The sequence below is a fragment of the Aythya ferina genome (assembly GCF_964211825.1).
Source record: "Aythya ferina genome assembly, chromosome: 5".
Taxonomy (NCBI): Eukaryota; Metazoa; Chordata; class Aves; order Anseriformes; family Anatidae; genus Aythya; species Aythya ferina.
The window spans coordinates 21,998,003-22,019,314 of record NC_140301.1 but is presented as its reverse complement, the minus strand read 5'-3'; the positions used below and the strand labels follow the sequence as shown (position 1 = coordinate 22,019,314).

The 21,312-nt window shown below is 36.8% G+C and overlaps 1 long non-coding RNA gene across 1 annotated transcript in view; it reads left to right on the top strand.

Moving 5' to 3' along the window:
• LOC311437671 overlaps window positions 1-21,312 on the top strand; it is a 147,682-nt gene that overhangs the window by 36,924 nt on the left and 89,446 nt on the right. The window contains exon 2 of the long non-coding RNA XR_014693630.1: window positions 3,193-3,295. This is a non-coding gene — a long non-coding RNA (uncharacterized lncRNA). The remainder of the gene's footprint in view (window positions 1-3,192; window positions 3,296-21,312) is intronic.

Sequence of the window (21,312 nt, the reverse complement as noted above, 5' to 3'; positions counted from 1 at the left end):
AGCACCTCCATGTCCTTCTTGTAGCGAGGAGCCCAAAACTGAACACAATACTCGAGGTGCGGCCTCACCAGAGCTGAGTACAGGGGGACAATCACCTCCCTAGACCTGCTGGCCACACTGCTTCTTATGCAAGCCAGGATGCCGTCGGCCTTCTCGGCCACGTGAGCACACTGCTGGCTTATATTCAGCCAAATATCCACCAATACTCCTAGGTCCTTCTCTGCCAGGCAGCTTTCCAACCACTCATCTCCCAGCCTGTAGCTCTGCTTGGGGTTATTGCGCCCCAGGTGCAGGACCCGGCACTTGGCCTTGTTGAACTTCATACAGTTGACTTCAGCCCATTGGTCAGCCCTCCGGAAGTCCAATACAGCGGTTTTACTGTTCCTCTTCCTGACTTCTCCAAGAATGGAGAACTCTACCATTTCATGGTCACTCTGCCCAAGATGGTTTCCAACCACCACATATCCCACCAGTCCTTTTCTGTTTGTGAAGAGAAGGCCTAGCGGGGCACCTCCCCTGGTAGGCTCACTAACCAGCTGCGTCAGGAAACTGAATCTTCCACGCTCTCTAGAAACCTCCTAGACTGCTTTCTCTGGGCTGTGTTGTGCTTCCAGGATATATCTGGGAACTTGAAGTCCCCCACAAGAACAAGCGCTGACGATTTCACACTTTTGTCAGCTGCCTGTAGAACGCCTCATCAGTCTCCTCATCCTGGTTTGTTGGCCTATAACAGACCCCCACCACGATGCTTGCTTTGTTGGCCTTCCCGCTGATCCTAACCCATAGGGACTCAACCTTATCATTCCCAGCCTCAAGTTCTGCGATTTCAAAACTCTCTCTGATATCGAGAGCCACACCACCACCCCTTCCATGCTGCCTGTTCCTTCTGAAGAGCCTACAGCCAGACATTGCAGCACTCCAGTCATGAGAGTGGTCCCACCACATTTCCATGATGGCAAACAAGTCGTAGCCTGCCTGCCGCATGATGGCTTCCCTCATCCTGTTTGTTACCCATGCTGCATGCATTAGTGTAGACACACTTCAGTTGGGCCATTGCCTTCTCTCCCAGCCTTGCTATTGTTCCCCCTGGCACAGCTCTAACAAGCCTTGTTTCAGCCCTGTCCTCTTTCTCACCTAGTTTAAAGCCCTCTCAATGAGCACCACCAGCTCCTGGCCCAGGATCTGTTTTTTCCCTTTGAGATAGGGACCTATCTGCGGCCATCAGGCCAGGTGACGAGTAAAGTGCTCCATGGTCAAAAAAAACAAAATTTCTGTGTTGGCACCAGCCTCTGAGCCACGAGTTTATCAGGTGGGCTTTCTTTGTCCTCTCTGTACCCTTCCCTGCCACCGTAGGGATGGACGAAAACACCACCTATACTCCCACTCCATCCACTAACTGTCCCAGTCCCCTAAAGTCCCATTTGATGGTCTTCAGGCTTCTCTCTCCAATGTCATCACTGCCAGCCTGGACTATTAAAAGAGGATAATAGTCAGAGGGGCGAACCAGGCTGGGAAGCTTCCTGGCAATGTCCCTGATCCTGGCCCTAGGGAGGGGGCAGACTTCCCTACAGGTAGGGTCAGGCTAACAAATAGGTCCCTCTGTTCCCCTGAGAAGGGAGTCACCCACAACAATCACCCTTCTTTGTGTCTTGGTGGAGGCAGTCCTAAGGTGTGGAATCGACTTCCTCACCCTAGGCATTCTCCTGGGTAGACTTTCTACCTCTTCCTCAGCTACCGGCCTCTCAAGCTCCAGGGCCTCAAACCTGTTGCATAAGGGCACCTGGGAAGGTGGGGCCGGTAGGGGGGGCGTCACCTGCGATGTCAAGCAGGGACCTGTTTCCATTCCTCCTCAACTCCTAGGTCCCCTCCCTCTGCCCAACAGCAACAGGCAGGGGGTCCACCCCCATCTGGGGTGTCTCACCCCGGCACCTGTCCTTCAGGCCACACAGAGTCCACAAGTCTATCTCCCACTCACACTCCCTGATATCCCTCAACCTCTCGACCTCCTCCTTGAGTTCTGCCACGAGGCAGACCAGGTCGTCCACCTGCTCGCACCTCACGCACACAGTCTCTCTGCCCCCCGCAGGTGGTAGCAACAGGCTCAGGCACTCCCTGCACCTGGAGACCTGAACTGCCACAGGCAGGCAGGCAGTCTGGGTGCGTACAGACTTCCTGGAGGGAGCGCTGTGCCTGGTGTACAGCATTGCAGCTGAGCTAGCAGCGGTAGACCGCCGTTAGAGGAGGTGTTCATATGGCCGGGGGTGAACACTCTGCCCTTCCTGATCGCCCTGCCTGCACTGTCGTGCCACTCCCTTCTGACGCACCACACCCTGTTTTCTAAATGCCGCACCATGCCCTTCTGCCACGCCACGTCCTGTTTGCCCGTCCTGGTCGTCGTGCTCCCTAGGGGCAGTTTATGAGGGGGCGCTGCTGGCTCTGCCTACGCCTCCTTCTCACCTCGTTCACCTCCCTCACGAGGGCTGCCGGGTACTGGCGGCTCCTTCGAGTGGACTCGATGCCGGAAAAATTAGCCCTGCCTGTCTGATCCCCCGCTCTGCTGCAGAACACGTCTGCCCTGGAACTGATCGCCTCGGCAAGTGGACAACAGTCTTGTAACAAACTGTTGTTACAAGACTGTTCCAGAATTCATTGTTAATTCTCGTAATGCTTATTTCTCTCAAGGGGGAAAAAAAACCATTTAATCATGTATCTAAAGAAGCCGTTCAAAAATAATTTCATGGTCTGTAAAAGCACCATATTAAGGAAAAAAGGGAATAAATATTAACCAATTTGAAACTTTTTCCTTGAAAGTTGGCCTCCAGTTCTGGGAGTGTTCAGTAATTCTAACTGTTTAATAATGCAGAGAGTTGTGCTTAGAAAATTAGTATGAGTTACCATTTTTCATATTACAAAATAATTGTTTATCATATGCATAAATAATTGCTTACCATATGTTTATTCATGACAATTTATTCTTGTAATTTTGATTAAACCACACCATTAGCAGTGGAAAATATTTTTGCCAAGTGGTAGCCAGTCAGTAGAGTTTACTTCATGGATTTTTTTTTCTTTAGCTACTTGCAGATAACACACAGAAGGATATGATGATTAAAGTATTGATTGTTGATTAAAGGATTTTTTCAGATTTTTTTTCCCACTCACCTGTATGATAATGTTTTCTTTTCCCCACAGCAATGCCACACAATCAGTGTCCTGATTTTTCACCAATATCATTGTGATAAATAGAAGATGGCTGAATGCATCCATTCTAGGCCAGTCAGTAGTAAGAAATAAGGTAAGATCTGTTACCTCCACTTATTCTCTACTGTAAGAATGTTTCTTATTCAAAGGTTAATCTAAACTGTCATGCCTTATAGTCATTCAAACAGAACTTTCACAATACAATTTCATATATTACAACCTATTATGATACATAACCTGCATATGATCATATATTATAATGCGTAATCTGTAGATACAATAGTCAATGGCCTATGCTTTTTGTTTTTGTTCTGAATATTCTGATTCTTTGCTGATTTCTTCTTGCACTAAAATTAGCTTTATTTCTGTTCATTCTTTAAATACAAAATACTTTACAAAAGACTTTATTGATGTAATTACTAATTTACTTACACAACGTTGTTCTCAAAGAAATGAAAATTACATGATCCAGGTGTCACAGCTGCTTGGGCTGTTATGCAACTATTTCCTAACTTTAACTGCAGGAATTTCTGCACATCCAATGGTAAGATGTGGTCACAAAATATGATGCTAATAGTGTAAGAGCAAGATCCTGACATAATTATTCCAGTTCAAAATCCCTGATTTCTCGTTTTGCATTAAATTAAAAAATCGTTGAGATAAAATTGTGTTAAATCTTCAATTTTTCCCACAAAACAATAAAGAAGGCCATTTCTTTAAACTGTTCGATAAGGCAGTTTTGCAAAGTTTGAAATCAAGGTGAATAAGAAACTGGACTGATTCAAAGATGAATTAGATTTAGAAAATGCATAGGATTTAACTGTAGAAAAGATCTTTTTAAGTAAAAATCATACTCTTAATTGGTGATAATGTAAGACTACACTGATGACTGGAACTAAATAAGAAACAGCACATTTTCAACCCAGTAGCACAGTGCAGCAAGCTATCTAGAAAGTGATACTGCTATTACAGACTAGAAGAAATGCATTAAATGCTTTTCTCAAAGTTCATGTAACATGGATATTACACTTTTGAGACTGTTTTTCCCATAAGGCGCTGCACCAAAGAAGATACAGTGTTTTAAGGATACTCAGTCCTTTACTGTGTAAATAGTAATGAAAGTACTTCCTACATTGTGTTATTATGACAGATAACAGATGAGCCTTATTGCAGCCTAAATACTCATATATTCACATCAAAGTGTTATTTGTATTTTTGTTTGAGACAGTTGTTCAGTATTTATGTATTGCTGGTCATAAACTGTAGATTTTTAATTGATATGTTTGAGAGATTTTTAGAAATTATGACCTAAAACTGGATATTTCAGGTACTTAAATTTGAAGTCTTTTTGGTTTGCATTTTGCCTATTTAGCTGCTGATGTAAAAATTGAAAGGCAGGACTTCCTATTTTATTCTTAATTTAGAAAAACTTTGAAATGCCATCACGTTACATAATAGGAAATATTTAGAAATGCAACAAGTTGGACAGTAGGGAAGAATAGGACAGTAAACACTAGTTCCCAATAGGGTAAGACAGAAGTGGAGAAAGGAAGTGGTAGAAGAACTTGTGGCTTCCTTCAGTGCACCAATCACAGTGCACTGAGACTGTGTGAGGAATAAACTACAGTTTTTTTAGGTATCTGTGCCCAGTAAGTAAAAAATTTGGACTATTATAAGACATTCAAAAAAAAAAAATGCATCTTGCCTCTTTAGAGGCTGAAAACAAAATTAAGCGAAAAGAGTCATTTTAAGAGAAGATTATTTGTGATCTCAGCAGCTAATCTCTATTATTTTTGGCTGATTATTTGCATGTCCCAGGTCATACTGACTGAGTAAATTAATGGTATGGAGAAGAGTAAACTAATGCCTCAGGAGCTGCCATTGACAAATAGTCTTCCCAAGACTCATTTGAAAATAATATGGCCGTATACTGGCTTTGGCATAAGTAGTTGAAAAAGGATGCTGTCTTTTTTCAAACACTGGTGAAAGCAATGCAATAAAGTGAGGAAGAAGGACACAAAAATTAATGCTTTGAAAATTTTAATGTTAAGGTCTATAAATATAAATATATGTGAACACTACCCAACTGTAAGTCTTCCTAGTTGCATACTAAGAAAGATGGGAAACGGCTTATGTGCCTTGATTCAGCTTGGAATGGCAAATACTATAATGCCACATTGATAGAAATTTGGGCACTGGTGTTTGCTGTTAGGGTCCCTGAATGTGACTTGAAAGTGTATCTTTCTAATAATTTTACATATTAAGGAAATTTGTAAACTTATTGCTTTAACTTCAGTTGAACATAAAGACAAACTATGGAATGTAAAAGGAGTGGTCAATATAAAACAGAGACATGGTATTTGAGGGCAACAGTTTACAGAAATGAGTGAAAAACTTAGGTTGCTTGCTTCATGGTTTTCTTAAGCATCAATATGTTATAGATATACTTCGCATTCCTTGTTTATTTTCTCAATTCTGTATTCCAATGCCTTTTTAAATAACAGTTGTTTGTATAACTGCATATCAAAACTATAGAAATACTTTAATAGCCTGATTTATATTAAGAAATTTGAGAATAGCCCATGTAGTATCATTTAAAACATTAAAATATGAATATCTCTTTTAGAACAGTTCTTTTGCCTGAGCAAACAGTAATTTTTCTTAATCACCACACAGTCATGTGTGTTGATAATGACACTCTGAAGAACTAAGAAATCTGCAGGTTTCCACTCCATTTACCATGAATGCTAGGGTAGAAAAAATGGGGAGGACAAAATATGAGAGAGAGAGAGAGAGAGAGAGAATCGTTTTGGCTGCTGCCACTTGAATACTTGAATACTTATAAATGATTTAACTTTGCATCTGGGAATTACTTAATTGTATGTAAGACTACATATATTCAGTATTGATAATATGGTCATCAGATGTACATTAGATTCACTGTTCTACTAATTAAATTGTCCTTTTTAATCTAAACCATAAACATCTCTCAATCCCTTTCTAATGAACAAAACAGCCTGTTGGATTCTAGGTGAAAATATTCCTAAAATATGTTGTTACAGCATTGTTAAGTTGTAAACTAAGTTTCTCCAGTTTTCCTCTCCAGTTAAGTCCCCAGAGTTTAGGAATTTCCAATCTTCAAAAGCAAGCGAATTGAAAGGTATTTTAAATAGGAATTAGTAAAAAGCCCGAATTCTGCAAAACGTTGAACATATTTTTCTACCCACAATAGCCAACATAGACAGTGGTGCTGCAGGTTGGTGGACAGGATCATGTTACAAACATATGATTCATCCTTGCTATTTTTTCCATGCCACAGTTATATTACATATTAACTGCATCAGATGAAACTAAAATAGACCAGCTACATGATATTATCTGTGTCATATTTTGTAGTACAGTAGATCTAGTTTACTTTAATAAAAAAGGATAATTTATTAAAAGAAATTAAATATAAAAATATATCACCTCAATAAATCCCAGTGATCATGCACTTAAAATAATGAAATTCATACCCATATATAGAATGGTGGCTGTGTGAGCACTGTATTTCCATATAAAGCAAATTATCAGTGTGACTGAAGATTTTTTGTTGTTATTTACACAAGAATCTTTTTCTTCTTAGGCTTTCTCTTTACTCAAGAAGTGAGAAGGCAATGTAAATTCTAAGGCAGACAAAACTATGTAAAAATATACCACCAAAGAACTTTTGTCATAACTAATCAGAAACCATAGGAAATACGCTTTTATAAAACATTCCTTTGCAGCATTGTCATAATGGCTCCTAAATCTTTGAAGCCTAGTTACTATTTTGGTTTAGTGCCTGGGATTTTGTATACACTTTATTAAATCTACATGAACAAATATATAGTGGGACTCAAAATTATCAGTCTTATCATGTGAATTCCTTTTTAAATACTTAAGTAAGCATGATTAGCCCCAGCTGAGGCTCTGTCCCCAAGCTGTTTCCACTATAAAGATTCATGTTTGTTTATGTTTTTTTGTTTGTTTGTTTGTTTGTTTTTTTTTTTTTTTTGGAATAGCAGTACAAAATCTAATAGAAATTGCCTCATTTTGTTTTCAAGTCATAAGCAGTCAGAACGTTTTGAACCCTTTCTATAAGGGGAGAGAAATTATTTGATAAAGCTTGTCCATTTAGAAAGAGTTTACAAAATATATTTTGTATGAACATAGCAGGAATCAAGTAACTGGAGACAATTTATTTGCATACAGTTCTCAGCCTTTTCTCAGGATTCCTCAGATCAGAGACATTTTCACCCTTTCTTATGCCTTGAGGACACTTATTTGTCTCTTTGGAATTTTTATTGTGTTTCTCCAACTTTATTTTCCATTTCGTAGGTGATTATACACAGATACACTCACATCCACTTACTAGCACCAAACAAACTGCTTGCTCTTCAGTTTCCAAGCATTTTCATTTTTTTGTGTGTTTCTTGTTCAAAAAGAAATAGTAACAGCTTGCTACATGTATCCCGAATAAAGAGTGACTGTCAGGTTTATCATACTAATTCTCTCCCCAAAATAAAGCCTTATGTGTTGTCTGGGGAAGAACTGTTTACACCGTTATTTTAGAAACTGAGCTGAGACTATAAAGTACATTTCACATAGAATTTCTAGCCAAAATGAAATGTGTGCACTAAGGTCTGAAAGAAGTACAGTACTTAAGTCATTTTTCTCCCTTCATTGATGAGAATGTGCGAAGAATTTTAACGCACAGTCAAGGCCTGTATCAGTCTTGGAAGGAGTTGTACTCATGGTCCTCCTAATCATTTTTGTTCCCTGGTCTGGCAGAAAGATTCTCACAAAAAAAAGGGCTCACCAATAAGTCGTTATATTTGCCTATAGGTTACATCAGAGTCTGTTTAAAATGTCGCGGTAAGAAAGACAATGGAGAGTGGACATAACAAAGTGCCTTCTATTTAGATCATCATTTGTAATGTGGAGTTTCAACGCTGAGACTGCAGTTAGTCGGAAGAATTTCTGATGCTTTAACAAAAACTTTGAATGATTCAAAGGACTTGAGATCTCTAGCGTTGAAGAAATAATCATTGAATAATAAGGAAAAATTATTATTCTTCTCAGAAATATTCATACAAATCTCTGCATTTCCTGTCAGTATCTCTTGTCTAGGGCAGTGAAGTTCACAAGTGTTAACAAAAGGCATACCATTTATTTTCCATTCACTCTATGTTCCAACTCAATTTCAGGCATAATCCAGAAAAGACCAGTGATTAGCAAGAAGTTTTCTTCCTGAGAATAAGAATCAGATAGGAGAAAAACAGAGTTACTAAGCAGAAATAAAGATGAAGGAAATTATTTGTATCATCTGGGAGTCGCTATGCTGTACCAGCCGTTGTGCAAACCGTATCACATACCATGCAATTAACAATCTTCTCTGTCTAGCCACCAAGACAGGCAGACGTAACAGGCTGACCAATTTATTGTAACAGGTCTTTTTATACTAGACTGAATGCAGAAAAGACTGATTGCAGAAAAAAATTACCGAGAATGTTGCAAATGACATTAAAATATAAATGCTACATATGCTAGCATTTTCCAAGTCTTTCTTCCTGCTGAATATTGCATATCCCTTAGTATAGGGGACCCCACAGGCAGCCATAGAAGAGGATTGAGCAGGCTGTCAGAATTTCTCAGATAACACATGGATGGATAGTCCGTGGCAGATAATTTTGGCCGATTCTGTATGTGTCATATTCAGGCTGCCAAAGGCATCTGTAAAATGGCTTGCAGTGCCATTATTCATCCTTGTCCTGATAAAGAAAGAAAATAGATTTTATTATTATGTTATACATGGACTCATTCCTTAATAGACTGATTTTCATGTGTTCATAGCAGATCATTCCTGTTCGCTTACTGAAGTGGTTGTAACTCTCCCTGTTGCTTGGTACTGTAGCTGAGAGTATTATGCTTATGAACGTAACCTCACTTCTTGTGCAGTTGAGAAATAAACATGTAGAACAGTATCTGTTTAAAGCAGGACCTGAACATACTGAGTCATAGTCCAGAACAGTAACACTGAGAACTTTCTTTCTTCTGTACATACTGAAGCCTTTCTTCCCTACTTTGTGATCTGCTGAATCTACATAAACTTAAATTTATTTTCAGATCTGAAAAAAAAAAAAAAAAAAAATTCAAGACCTTCAATATATTGTGTTGATTATATCGTACTTTTTCCTCTGGCTTTTTATAGATGTAGCTTCTTGCTTTCATATCTTACTGTCAGTTACTGAAATACTAGACATGCCAACTTGTGAATGATACTTCAAAAAATTATGGTCATTAAATGTCCCGTGATTTTTTTACAAGAGCTTCAATTTTGTATAAAGGTCAGCTGGAATTTTGCTTTCCTCACACTTCTTTTGTATTTTAAATTATTCTTCATAATGTTTGGTCGGTCTTAAATTATTGTGTAGTTTACTCAGCACTTCTTGAAACTGCGCTATTTCACACCAGTGTCTGTAACTAGCAGATGAACTGATCTCTATTTTGTGTTGTATGAATGCTACCTTACCCAGCTTATAAAAGGATAGATTCCTTAGTTTCTAAAATAATAGCTATGGGATTCTTCTGCTAAGATATGGTTTGTTTTTAATGCTATTTTGAATTATGCTCTAGATAAATTAATCTGCATTCTGATCTTGTTTATATGAGTTCATATGCTCAAGCCCTTTAGAAAGAGGACATTGTGCACACTTTCAAATGTGTGACGTGTGTGAGAAGGCACAGAAGCCAAGCAACAATGAGGTAAAATGAAGAGAATAGACTTCTTAGCATTGCAAGTACCATCTGTTCTGTAGAAACGCATCCTCTGTGTTGGCATTGCCACAGTGGTATGACATGTGTTATTACTTTTAATCATACTTTGTGCTGAAGAAAAGTCTGGTTACATGACAGATTCAGAGGTTGCAGACTCCCTCAGAGCTAGTGCCTAGAAATCCAAGACTGCTGAGAGTATTCAATATTTTTGTTTCTGTAGTATAATGACCTGTGTAAAACTATGCCACTGGGGACCAAGCTACTAGGGCACATATTATTACATTTGTATATGGGATGAAAAAAGCAGACAGTACTCACATGACAAAGATGACATTTTCATTAAATTCTGGAAAAAAGAAAAAGAAAAAAAAGAAAAAAAAAAAAAAAGAGGGCTAAAGAATTTGTCATCATTTTCATAGAGTAAAATTGTGGAGTGTTACAGGATTATATTAGAAAAATGATGGAAGTTTCTCTGTCCTAACTTATTTTTTTTGCCAGTTTTACTAATAATAACCATTCTTTGTTTATCAAAACAAGGAAACAATTCATTACATAAACCAGTCCTTACCGAGACATGTGTTGTGATGTCCTTGCATGTGTAAGAAGGAAAGACTTACAGACCTAAACAATATTCCTTGTACATCATACTAATGATGTTTGCATAGTACACAAAGGAAGGTGTCTAATTCCTGTCTTATCGATAGTGGCTATCAGCTAAGGTAGAGACAAGGCATTATCCTTATACATTAAGTAGAGATACAGTCCATAACTAATACAGATTGTCTTTTTTACAGTTATTGAACTATTAATAACCACTAGTCCTGGAATCACACATTCTAGTTCTGTTTGCAACATACAACCAAATGATGTCATATTTCACTCTTGATTAGGCCCCACATTTATGTCATCAGTGACAGTGGCCTTTCAAGTATGGGGATATGTAACTTCTGGCTCTGTGTTGTCAGATGGCTGTTAATAATATATGGAGTCCAAGGTTTTCTGAGGCATTAGAAACAGCCTTTTGGTCTTGTGTTAGATTCAAACAGCATGGCATCTAGCTCATGTTATACAGTCATGATGGCCAAAACTACAGAAGCTTGGCAATTCCCTTAGGAACTCAAGTACTTTTTGGATGAAAATTAAATATCAGAGAACTGTTTTATTTGATAAAACATTTAAATCAAGTGCTGTGTTGAATATACTCCCAAAATATCTTTTCCATGGCTATTTTTCCACATAATATTTGGTAAAAGTCTGTGGAATATTTCAGTTTAAATGTTTATTTTCTTAATATTCTAATTTGACTTGACAAAAACCTTCTCAGTAGATGCATACAGTGTATTCTCTGGAGTTCTTCAGCATTTTTTAGTATTCTAGCCTATATAGAGTTAATCATAGCGTACGGTTTTAGTTTTAGAATATTGATTGCAAATGATTAATTAAAATTAGATGATGGCAGTTTTGTAATCATTATCTTTTGTTACTAGAATAACCTAATAATACTGTGTTGAGAATATATGCTCTTTTGTAGTGTTCATGAGTCACCCAGGAAAGGACATTGTTGGTTAACATTTTCATTTGGGTTATTGTCTTGCACTTTATTAAATCTCAAAAAAAAAAAAAAAAAAAAAAAAAAAAGTATGTGTAATATGTATTCTGTTCTAGTACAGTCTTTAAAGGGGTGGATGTTAGAAATGCTAAATTTTGCATGCATATTAGCGCAGATGTCAATGAACTGGTACCACTATAAAAACTATGTCAAATGTACAAAGCAAAATGTGCTCATCACAATCACTTAATATAACTGCAGACATAGCATATGCCAAGACCCCTCAAACAAGTTTTTCTTTGAAAAAGCAAAACATTCTATGTTCTTGTAATTGTGCTTTTGTTGCTCCCTTTGAATTTCCCATGAAATTTCTACCATGAAGAAAATAATAATAGAAGTTATAACACACTATTGCCCATATGATTGGTCACATCATTCTAGTGTTTCGGAGAGATAAAAGTACTAAAATCTACTGATTATTAAACAAAAAAAATATTGTTTTCTTTCACTTAGGATTCTCAGAAAGTAATGACTAATAGAGCAATATTAAAAATCTACTTATTAAAAAAAAGAACAGCAAATAAAATGTAGTTTTCTATCCTGTTTCTGAAACTATTTTCAACAGGTGCTTGGAGTTGTGAGTCTTACACAAATATCATGGTAACAATAAATGGTAACAGAGTGATTTGTCACTTTTTTTTTTTTTTTTTTGAGAAAAACATTTGCCATTCACCAAGAGTCCTCCATTACAAGACTAGTTTTAATTCTAAAGAACAGAACAGAATATGTAAATATCGCTTATGAAAAGCCTTTCTAAATATGGAGATACTCAACTGCTTCATGAACCTCTCATTTTCATTGCCTGGCTTTCAGACTAGTTCCTAAAAGGCTTAGTAGCTGAGGCTTAAATTTGTTGGAAAAATAAGTTTAATATTATATATGTGTATTATGCTGAAGACATATGTGAACACATCTGAACCTTTTTGATGGTGGCTAAATTATTGGCCTTCAGGAAGAAGGTGATGTGTTTTGATTAACTTTCTTTTACCTAGTGGTAGAGATTTATGCTTTTGGAGGTCACAGAAGCAGGTTCTAGACTTCTATCTTGCTCATGTATTGTTTAAGTACTGTTTAACTCCAAAATGGGGAATTTGTTCTTTGGACAGCAAAAAAAAAAAAAAATTCTTCCTCAATGTTTACAGAGTTTACCTTGCAATAAAAATCTGCTGATTAAGAAAAACACACAGTCCATGAAACTCTGATGGATATCTACAGGAAAAAGGTTGATAGGTTTTGATTCCTACTCAAAATGCACTGCTGCTAATCTTGGTATCAGAAGTTTCAGCTATTGACACTGGGAAGCAGGACCTCTCATCCTTTGTAATGGTCCTTGATATGATGTCAGGAAGGAAATGCTCTGGTAAACAATCCATACCTCTACACTTTCCCGTGCTCCTTTAACTGAACAATTTGCACAGAGTGCAAATATTAGATGCCCAGCTTGACCTCCCTTCCCTGAAGTCAGGCCACTACATTATGCGCTAGCTGTAGCTTTGATATGCTTCTCATAGGCTTTCCCAAAATGCATGTATTACAATTATTCAGCCCAGAGGCTGCACATCTCCCTGTGCTGTCTGTTTCCTCCAGCAGTGCTTGAAAATGTGCTATTATTGAAAGAGTTAAAAAAAATCCCCTTGGAAAAGCTAATTATTGCATGCAGATACTTCTTTGTGTGATCAAGGAGGGGACAATTTAATAGGCTCTGTAATACAACCAAGAACAAAATTGCTTTAAAGGAAGTCTCTTGTTGAGTGACAACTCTGTTGCCTGAGCCAATTAGGTCCCAATAAAGAGTGTTGAATTGGCTCCTGCTTTCTCATTAATTATGTTCTGTCACAGACATGGGGCTTGATTTAGCAATTTTGTATTACATTAAGATACTGAAAGGAATGGAACAAATGGCTCACTCTGATAATAGGCATTCTATACACGGTGTGACATTTACTATCCAGCTGTCCATAAGGCAGCCTAGCACTTCAGTTCAGGGGTTTATTTGTCATTGCTTCAAAGGGACACTCAGCTTTTCACAAAAAAGAAACAGAGAGGCTAATAGATAGGACAAAATGTACTGCTGATATGCTTTATTAGAGATAGGATGCTAGGGTTTTGCTAACAAGCTCATCCGTTGGGACTAAGCCGAGTTTGCTGTCAATCATCCTACACACAAAAGCACACTAGTTAACAAGGAGAAATGAATTACAGACACTTATTCCTGCCTGTGGGATCACAAATACACCAATCTGTGAAAGAGGCACAAACTCAGAAGACAAACTACATATTTGTCAATAACCTCCTAGAAAGAACCCTAGTAATTCTTTGAAGACCTTTGATTTAGCTTCCCTCTAAAATACATGTATAGGAAATGTTTTAGTTACCATGACATTTTTCCTTTGTTACTCGTACAATTTTTCATCACATTAAAAACACAAAACTGAGGAGGTCTGCAAATGTTGTGCTAGGTATATACACTGCTTTTTATACCAAGCCACAGGGGGCAGCTGCTGTTGTAATATTCATTAATAGCAACAGAAAATTAAATCTTACAAACTTTAGGTTCAGACTATCATACATCAATGTGTAGAGCATAATCTAAATCCCAATTTATATCTTATATAACAATTAAAGTAGCGGGATTTTTTCTAGGCTGTGCTCATTTTTTTACCCTCCATTACATATTTTCTTGGGGAATTTTGATCTATTGCTTGCATTGCACTTCAGGTCCAGATTCAAAGTGTGTAAGTGAATTTGTTTATATACCTTAGTAAATATTATGTATATATATATCTATGTGTCTGTGTGAATTTAGGCATAACTATTTGAACCTGATCTCATCTTCATGTCAAATTATTGACATTTATAGCGTAACGTGTCCAGTATTACTGACTTCATTCCAAAATCAGAATACATAGAAAACTGGGGATCTATTTTACAAAATATTAGTTGCATTTGAAAAGAAAAATAATCCAAGAACAAACTCTAGATATGAAAGAGCAAAGAGGAAGAGAAAATGAATGTGTGTTATTGCAGAAAGAATGCTAAGGTTTATTTTCTAGTCAGAAATGTTTAGTCAAAATGGCTTTGCTGGTGTGTATATAATTTTTGCCATCAATGTCTTACCTAAATCTAAGAGATGATTTCTATAGTTCTCCATGTTTGGGGGATTTTCTGCAATAATATTTTTGTGTCAGATATATGGAATCATATTTCTGAGACTTTACTATCATCCAGTGGCATTACTTATTTGGTAATACTTTATTTTACCCTATCTTGATATAGATATCCTGCAGATAATTAAAGTCCACAGTTGTCTCTTCTGATGCACGCTGTTCACCCTGAGAGATCAGAAGGGGTGGGGTAAGGATGCTCGTTCCAGAATATTGAGTACAGTCCCAAAATTACAGATCTGCAGCCATGGGGATGAGCTAATGACACCTCAGAACTGTCAGAGTTTGGTGCTCTTCCACCAAATTAAAAGGGAAAAAAGCTCTATTGAGCTTCTTTCTCCCTGTGCACTTGTTAATGCTGCAGGCTGGGAGTGTGAAGGAGTTACCTTTTAAGAAGCTGCCAGAAATGAAACTGAGACGTGCTGCTTGTTCTCGAATAATTGAGGAAAGAGCGTACAGGCTTCTCCCAGTAACCCACTCCCCTTGCTCAGGTCTGGATTAGCAGAAATGAGCTGGTTTATTGGCAGTACTGGTAAAGGAACATAGGAAGGCTTTCCCACTGGAAAAGACTGAATAACAGGGAACCTTCATGTCAGCTAACTGACTGAATGGTTCCCAGTCCCTAACAGAAGTATTAACGTCCTTTTGTAGGCAGGTGGGCAAGGCGATCTGCATTTTACAAGTTAGGTGGAAGGTTCTCAGATGAGTCAAACTACAAGCTAATTAAATCACTTTTTCCAAAGTGTAACTTTCTTCCTGAACAGATGCGAGTCTCTGCACAATACCCCCCACCAAATGCTATCCAAGAGACTCCCAAGTTTTTGTTGCATTCTGCTTCTCCTTTACAGCCCTTCAAAGTAGTCTGATATATTAATATAATAATCATTTAATACAGTGGATAAATACAGGCCAAACAAACAAAGTCCTAATCAGTTAGTTAATGCTACTTCGGACCTATATAGGGCAGCCTGAATCTGGTTGTTAATTTGTAGTATTGTCATCCTCCTGCCTTGCTTTCCCACTCATAAATTAATTACTCCACTATTTCTGTGGCAGAGATTTTGCAAACTTAGAAAGGGAAGAAAATACACTACAAAACATACTTCAGTATTGTTATCAACCTCACCTTTCCTGTCTCCAATAGTGTAGGCGGTGAGAATCATCTGTCCCCATTATCTTGTCAGGTCTCATGCTCGCCTTAATTTCAAAATGGCTGCATCTCTTCCAGGTTATAGATATTTTTAGTCCAAATTTCCATTAATTCCTTTTATTGCTATAATTGTCACCAATTTCCTTTTCTAAATAAAAATGAAGCATTAGAAATGTGTAACTTGGAAAAGGAACATATTCAGAGTCATAGTCAATTGAGATTCAATAGTTTCAAAAGCAGCTGTATTTGAAAAGGATTAACCATATACAGCTAGAGAGCTTCTGTGCAAAATAACTTGACCCAGACAGTAATTTAGGTCATACTGAATGAATTTTCAAACATTAACAAAGAAAGTAGAAGAATGAAGAGTTCTTGCCTTGGTTTCCTAGATCTTCAAATACAGTTGCATTTTGATATACAATTACTAATTATCTAGCCCAGTGAACATAGGATCTGAAGGGATCCCTTCTAAGCGAAAGGATCACAAAGAAAATTAACCCTGCTCTGAAACAGACACACAGCCTCAAGTCTAGATAATGCTAGTCTGGCATAGGTTACAAATTGGGCTCAAGGTTGCTTTTTCTTGTACAGGGAGGTAAGAAGCTCCTGAAGAACAGTTATAGTATCGGTATTCTTCCATCTACGCCTCTCAGTGAAATATAATTGTGAGAAAAACACTCATTTCCAAGATATGGTTGCAGATAAGAGTGACATAAAGCCAATTAGTAGAAATTGTCACTACCCAAGATTTCTCCACAACATACTGTTATGGGATTTACTTAGCTGGAAGAGGACAGGTAGGCTATACAATCTGATGACAAAAACAATACTTCCTGCTTTAGGAGGACAGTTTCCTTATGTTCTCCATGTAGAGAGTGTAGAGAGAGATTCTTTCAGAGGGTAACTCAGATCGAAGACTTTCTACCCAGAGAATACTCTACCATTTGTTATTTTCAAACTGGCCAAGCCCTCTTCATTCACTATGCAAGGGGACTGATGGAGACCGGCTTCCTAGTGTAGGTAATTTCAGGTACTTGAAGTGTGGCTGTGCACATATTGCACAGACAAGATATAATCTGCATGTGGAGGTGATTTATTTTAATAAGATGTATTTTATTTGAAAATATTAGCATTCTTGAAAGAAATGGACTTGCATATAAACATGTTTTCAAATACAGAAGGTTTAAAGGTTTCAGGTTTTCACGTGAATACAAGTTGAAAGGAATTATTTTAAGCACCACAAAGTATTTTAATTGTTTGGACTGCTGAGAGAAAATATATTTGGTATGTGTGGCACCGAGGTGTTACTGGGAAGAGAAATGATGAAATGATTGGTATCTGTAGTTTGGAAGAGAAGGGTAACTTTTATTCTGTGGATTTTGGATAGCTAGATAGCTTCTTGAGTGAGCTGAAAATGAGAACTGCAATGGTACATCTTTAAGTAAATACTTTCTGTTGAGTCTATGTTTACATATATGTAAATATATATATATATATAAATATTTTTCAAACTCAAGCCTATAAGTGATCCTGTAGGATCCTCATGATGATCAGAACTGAAGGGCAATAGAAGGCATGTAACTTTTCTAAGAAATGTTCCCCCATTGGCATCTGGGAATCTTTCTCCTTTGATTATCTTTGTTACTTCATTATGGAATATAGTGGTACTTCCACTTATCATCCAGGGGGAATTTTAGGCATTTGATGAAGGAAGGAACCTCAATAATAGAATCCAATTCTTTCATTGCTTCTTTTGTAGGGAGTATTTATTGTAGTAATTCTGATGTGATGACCAGTTTTACATTTACTTCTCAGGTAAAGTACAGATATAATCACAGGAGATTGAAACATGGGATATCTGTTGACTATTAACAGGAAAGAGTGAATTTTTAAAAGATTTTTAGGCTTAATCTTCCTCCAAGACAGATTTAATGATTTTTGAAGATATTTGACAGCAGTTGGGGTTTTCTTCCATATAAGTTCTTGAAATGTTCTTTCTCCCTTGAGCAATGTATTTTAGATTGCTGAGGTGTCCTAAAAACCATCAAAACAAGTGCACATTTACCTAAGAAAAGAGGGGAAAAGCAATGATATTTGGAATTTTTAAGGACGTTGCTGAGGGAATCTAGGCTTCCATTCCACATGACAGATATGTCATCTGTACAGCATAGGCTCACTGATAACATTGTTTAAAATGTGTTCTTCAATAGGGGGCTATAAAATATTACATTGTGGGGCTAGGTTGGCAGACAAAAGCCAAAATATGTTCAGTGTTGGAGAAAAAGCTGCTGTGTTTGATGGTAGATGTCAGACTGACAGGATATCCAAGCTGAGACTCTGAATTATCCAAGAAAAGTTAAGGTTTCATTTTAGTATGTAGTATTTATTCACAGTTTGGGGATAGTCATTAGAACTAGTATGTTACTAATGAGGTGATTTACGTAGTGGTGTTCTTGGAAGAGGGTGACAATAACGTTATGGATGGTGTTGACATTCCTAAAACTTTGTCAGTGATAGTTCTGTGGCTGGATACGCTCAGACTCCTTGAAGTATCCTTTGTGTTTTACATGCTCATTCTGGGGAGCATGTAAAAAAAATAGCCAGGGAGTGGAAAAAAGCGGGAAAAGCTTTTGAGGTTCTTCTTGGGACTGATGAACCACTTCCTCCAACATGAATGTGCTGAATCAATTTAAGCCATGCTACCTCAAAGGCATGTTGTTTAAATACATGTCTCAAAATGAATTGCCACATATTCAGAATATATTCCTGACTGATTAAGCACACTTCCAGTCAATTTTATGTTCACGTTTGTGGCTCTGCCTCAATTCTTCTGGACTGTAGCTTTAAAAAGTGTAATTAAAACAGTAAGTAAAATGAGTCTCCATTTTGTCTTTTATTCCAATCAATCTGATGTGTGATGATGTCTTTCATCGGGGAAATACTGAAACACACTCATAAAAAAAAAAAATAATAATAAATAAATAAATAGAAAACCACAACAATTAGTGTGCATCTTTGGAAAGAATCTGAAGATTCAGAATAAGATCTCAGTTACAAGCTTGTCTGTGAGGTTACAAGACCATCTGCAGCACTGTCACTGAACACAAGGCACAAGACCAGGAAATCCAGATATTAGCAAGATGAAATACTTAGGAACTCTGGTAAAAAACTAATTATTTTCTGTCTTCGTAAACCATAGCCACACAAGATGACATGTTGGGAACATTTGGGAACAGTTTAATCTTCAGATGTCCAGTGACTGGTAATAGCTTTCCATTTTTTGACAAATAATTGTTTTTGCTTTACAGAAGTTAAGACAAATGTTCAATGTTCCCAATGCTTTTGTAATCAAAAGTCAGTTAAACTTTGGCCTCACTAGTAGCATACTAAGTATTACTGATGAATCAGTGTCCCTAGTGTCTTGAAATTTATTTAAGTAGGATTTTGTCCTTTATCTTCAAAATAAAAGTCTGATTGGAGATGGTTTCACCTTTGTATGCTGCTATAAACTTTCTTTTCAAAATCCAAAATGATTTTACATTTATAGTGTAACTTTTTTCTATGACGGTTTCTATGCTGTATCTTCTATTACTGTTTCAGAACTACTATGACTAGAAGATATTAGATGATTGCTAAAAGCCTTTTATCCTTATTCTCCACAAGCCTGGAAAACTTAATGTAATTACAATGTAGAAATATTCTACGAATGTTATGAAACAATCCCTTAACTTTCTCTTGCATAACTGCTTTACTGTTGAGCTTAGAGATTCTAGAGAAAGGGAAATATCAAATATTTTGCTATTTCCACTGAGTTCTAGGAGGATGTGGCCAAGCATTGTAAGGCATGCTAAAATCTAAAACATATGAATGTAAATTTCTGAAATCAGCCAGATGTGAGTTATGGGCCATTACCTGTTATTAATTAACATGGCATCCAGTGATGAGCAAATAGTTGCAGTTATTTTGTTTTGGATTAAGATTCTAGTGATTGATTAGAATGTCTGTAAAAATTACATTTCTTTTCCTGTTCAATTTTTGTCTTTAATTTAATACCAATCTTGGAAAATCAAGTAGTTCTATCATGTTCAGTTTTATTATTTCAGCTTTTAAACTCAGTCAATTTATTTTAAAAGGAAACAGTAAGGATTAGCTAGAGTAAGGTATCTTTTCTTATACGTCCAAGTACTTATAAAGTTATTAAGTTATTAAATCAAACTTAAATTTAGTGCAAATGTCTTAAGTAGACAATATTGGAATGTAATATATGGAAAATGAAAGAGGTAACCCAATTGCAGCGTACCATTTGACCTGAAATGTTCTCGACAACGTTCTTAGGTTGGCTCAGCCATATTATAGAATCTCAAAGAAAATAGTAATGCATAAGAAATAGTAACTAATTACAGTTTTTGTTTATGAAGTGATTCAGTGAAACACGTTGGATTGTATATCTTTGCTACAACTAAATTATGCTAATTAGCTAATAACACATCTTCCAAATGATTTTTAAATAGCTCTGTTTAGATTCTGACTCATACAAGTAGCAAGCTGTTACTTTTTTTGCATGAGTTAGAGTGAGTGATTAAAAATGATGTGCATGACTCAAAATGAAAAGTTCAGGTTTTACATAATCATAGAAAATGTTTAGGCAGTCCAGTTGAAATTGAAAATGCAGAATGGTTGACGTTATTATAGGACTGGATAAAATTAGATTTATATTCTTTATATTTAAGTATATCAAATCATGTCCTATAGTTTTGACCTGGCATATATTCAACAAAAATTAACAAATATTATAAAACACATATTATTTTTTACACTTAAAAGGGCAAAAGAGAAAGATATAAACACCATAAAAGAGAAAGAACAAACACCATACATAAAGCTTTAGCCCATAGCTGCCTAGTGTCTAGTTATCCGGTCTTGGCAAGTTCAACTAGTTTGTTAGAAAACAGCCCACTTGCTTAAATCACTTAGGAGATACAGGAAGGAAATCAGTCAACAGCTTTGTACATTAAATTTTAATTTAAAAGCATTTGTGTTACTGTAGTTTGTAAAATTAAAAAGTGAAAGAATCCCTGCATCCACCATTCCTTAAAATGTATTCTTCAGCTTTTCCTAAACTTTGCCCAAGAATGTAAGATATAGTAGTAATATAGATCTAGAAGAATTCAAAGAACCAGAAACAATGCCAATATCTCATGCATTATAACTGGTGCTTTAGCTACTGTTTATTGAATTCCAATCAGTAATATGCTTTCCCTTTTTGTGTGGCAGTGTGCATATGAACATGTATCTCAAAATCAACCTACATAGAAATGGGAATGTAATAAACGTCACATTATATCTTCATTTTGCAAATTTGTTACTGAAGTGTAAGTAAAGGGGTCAAA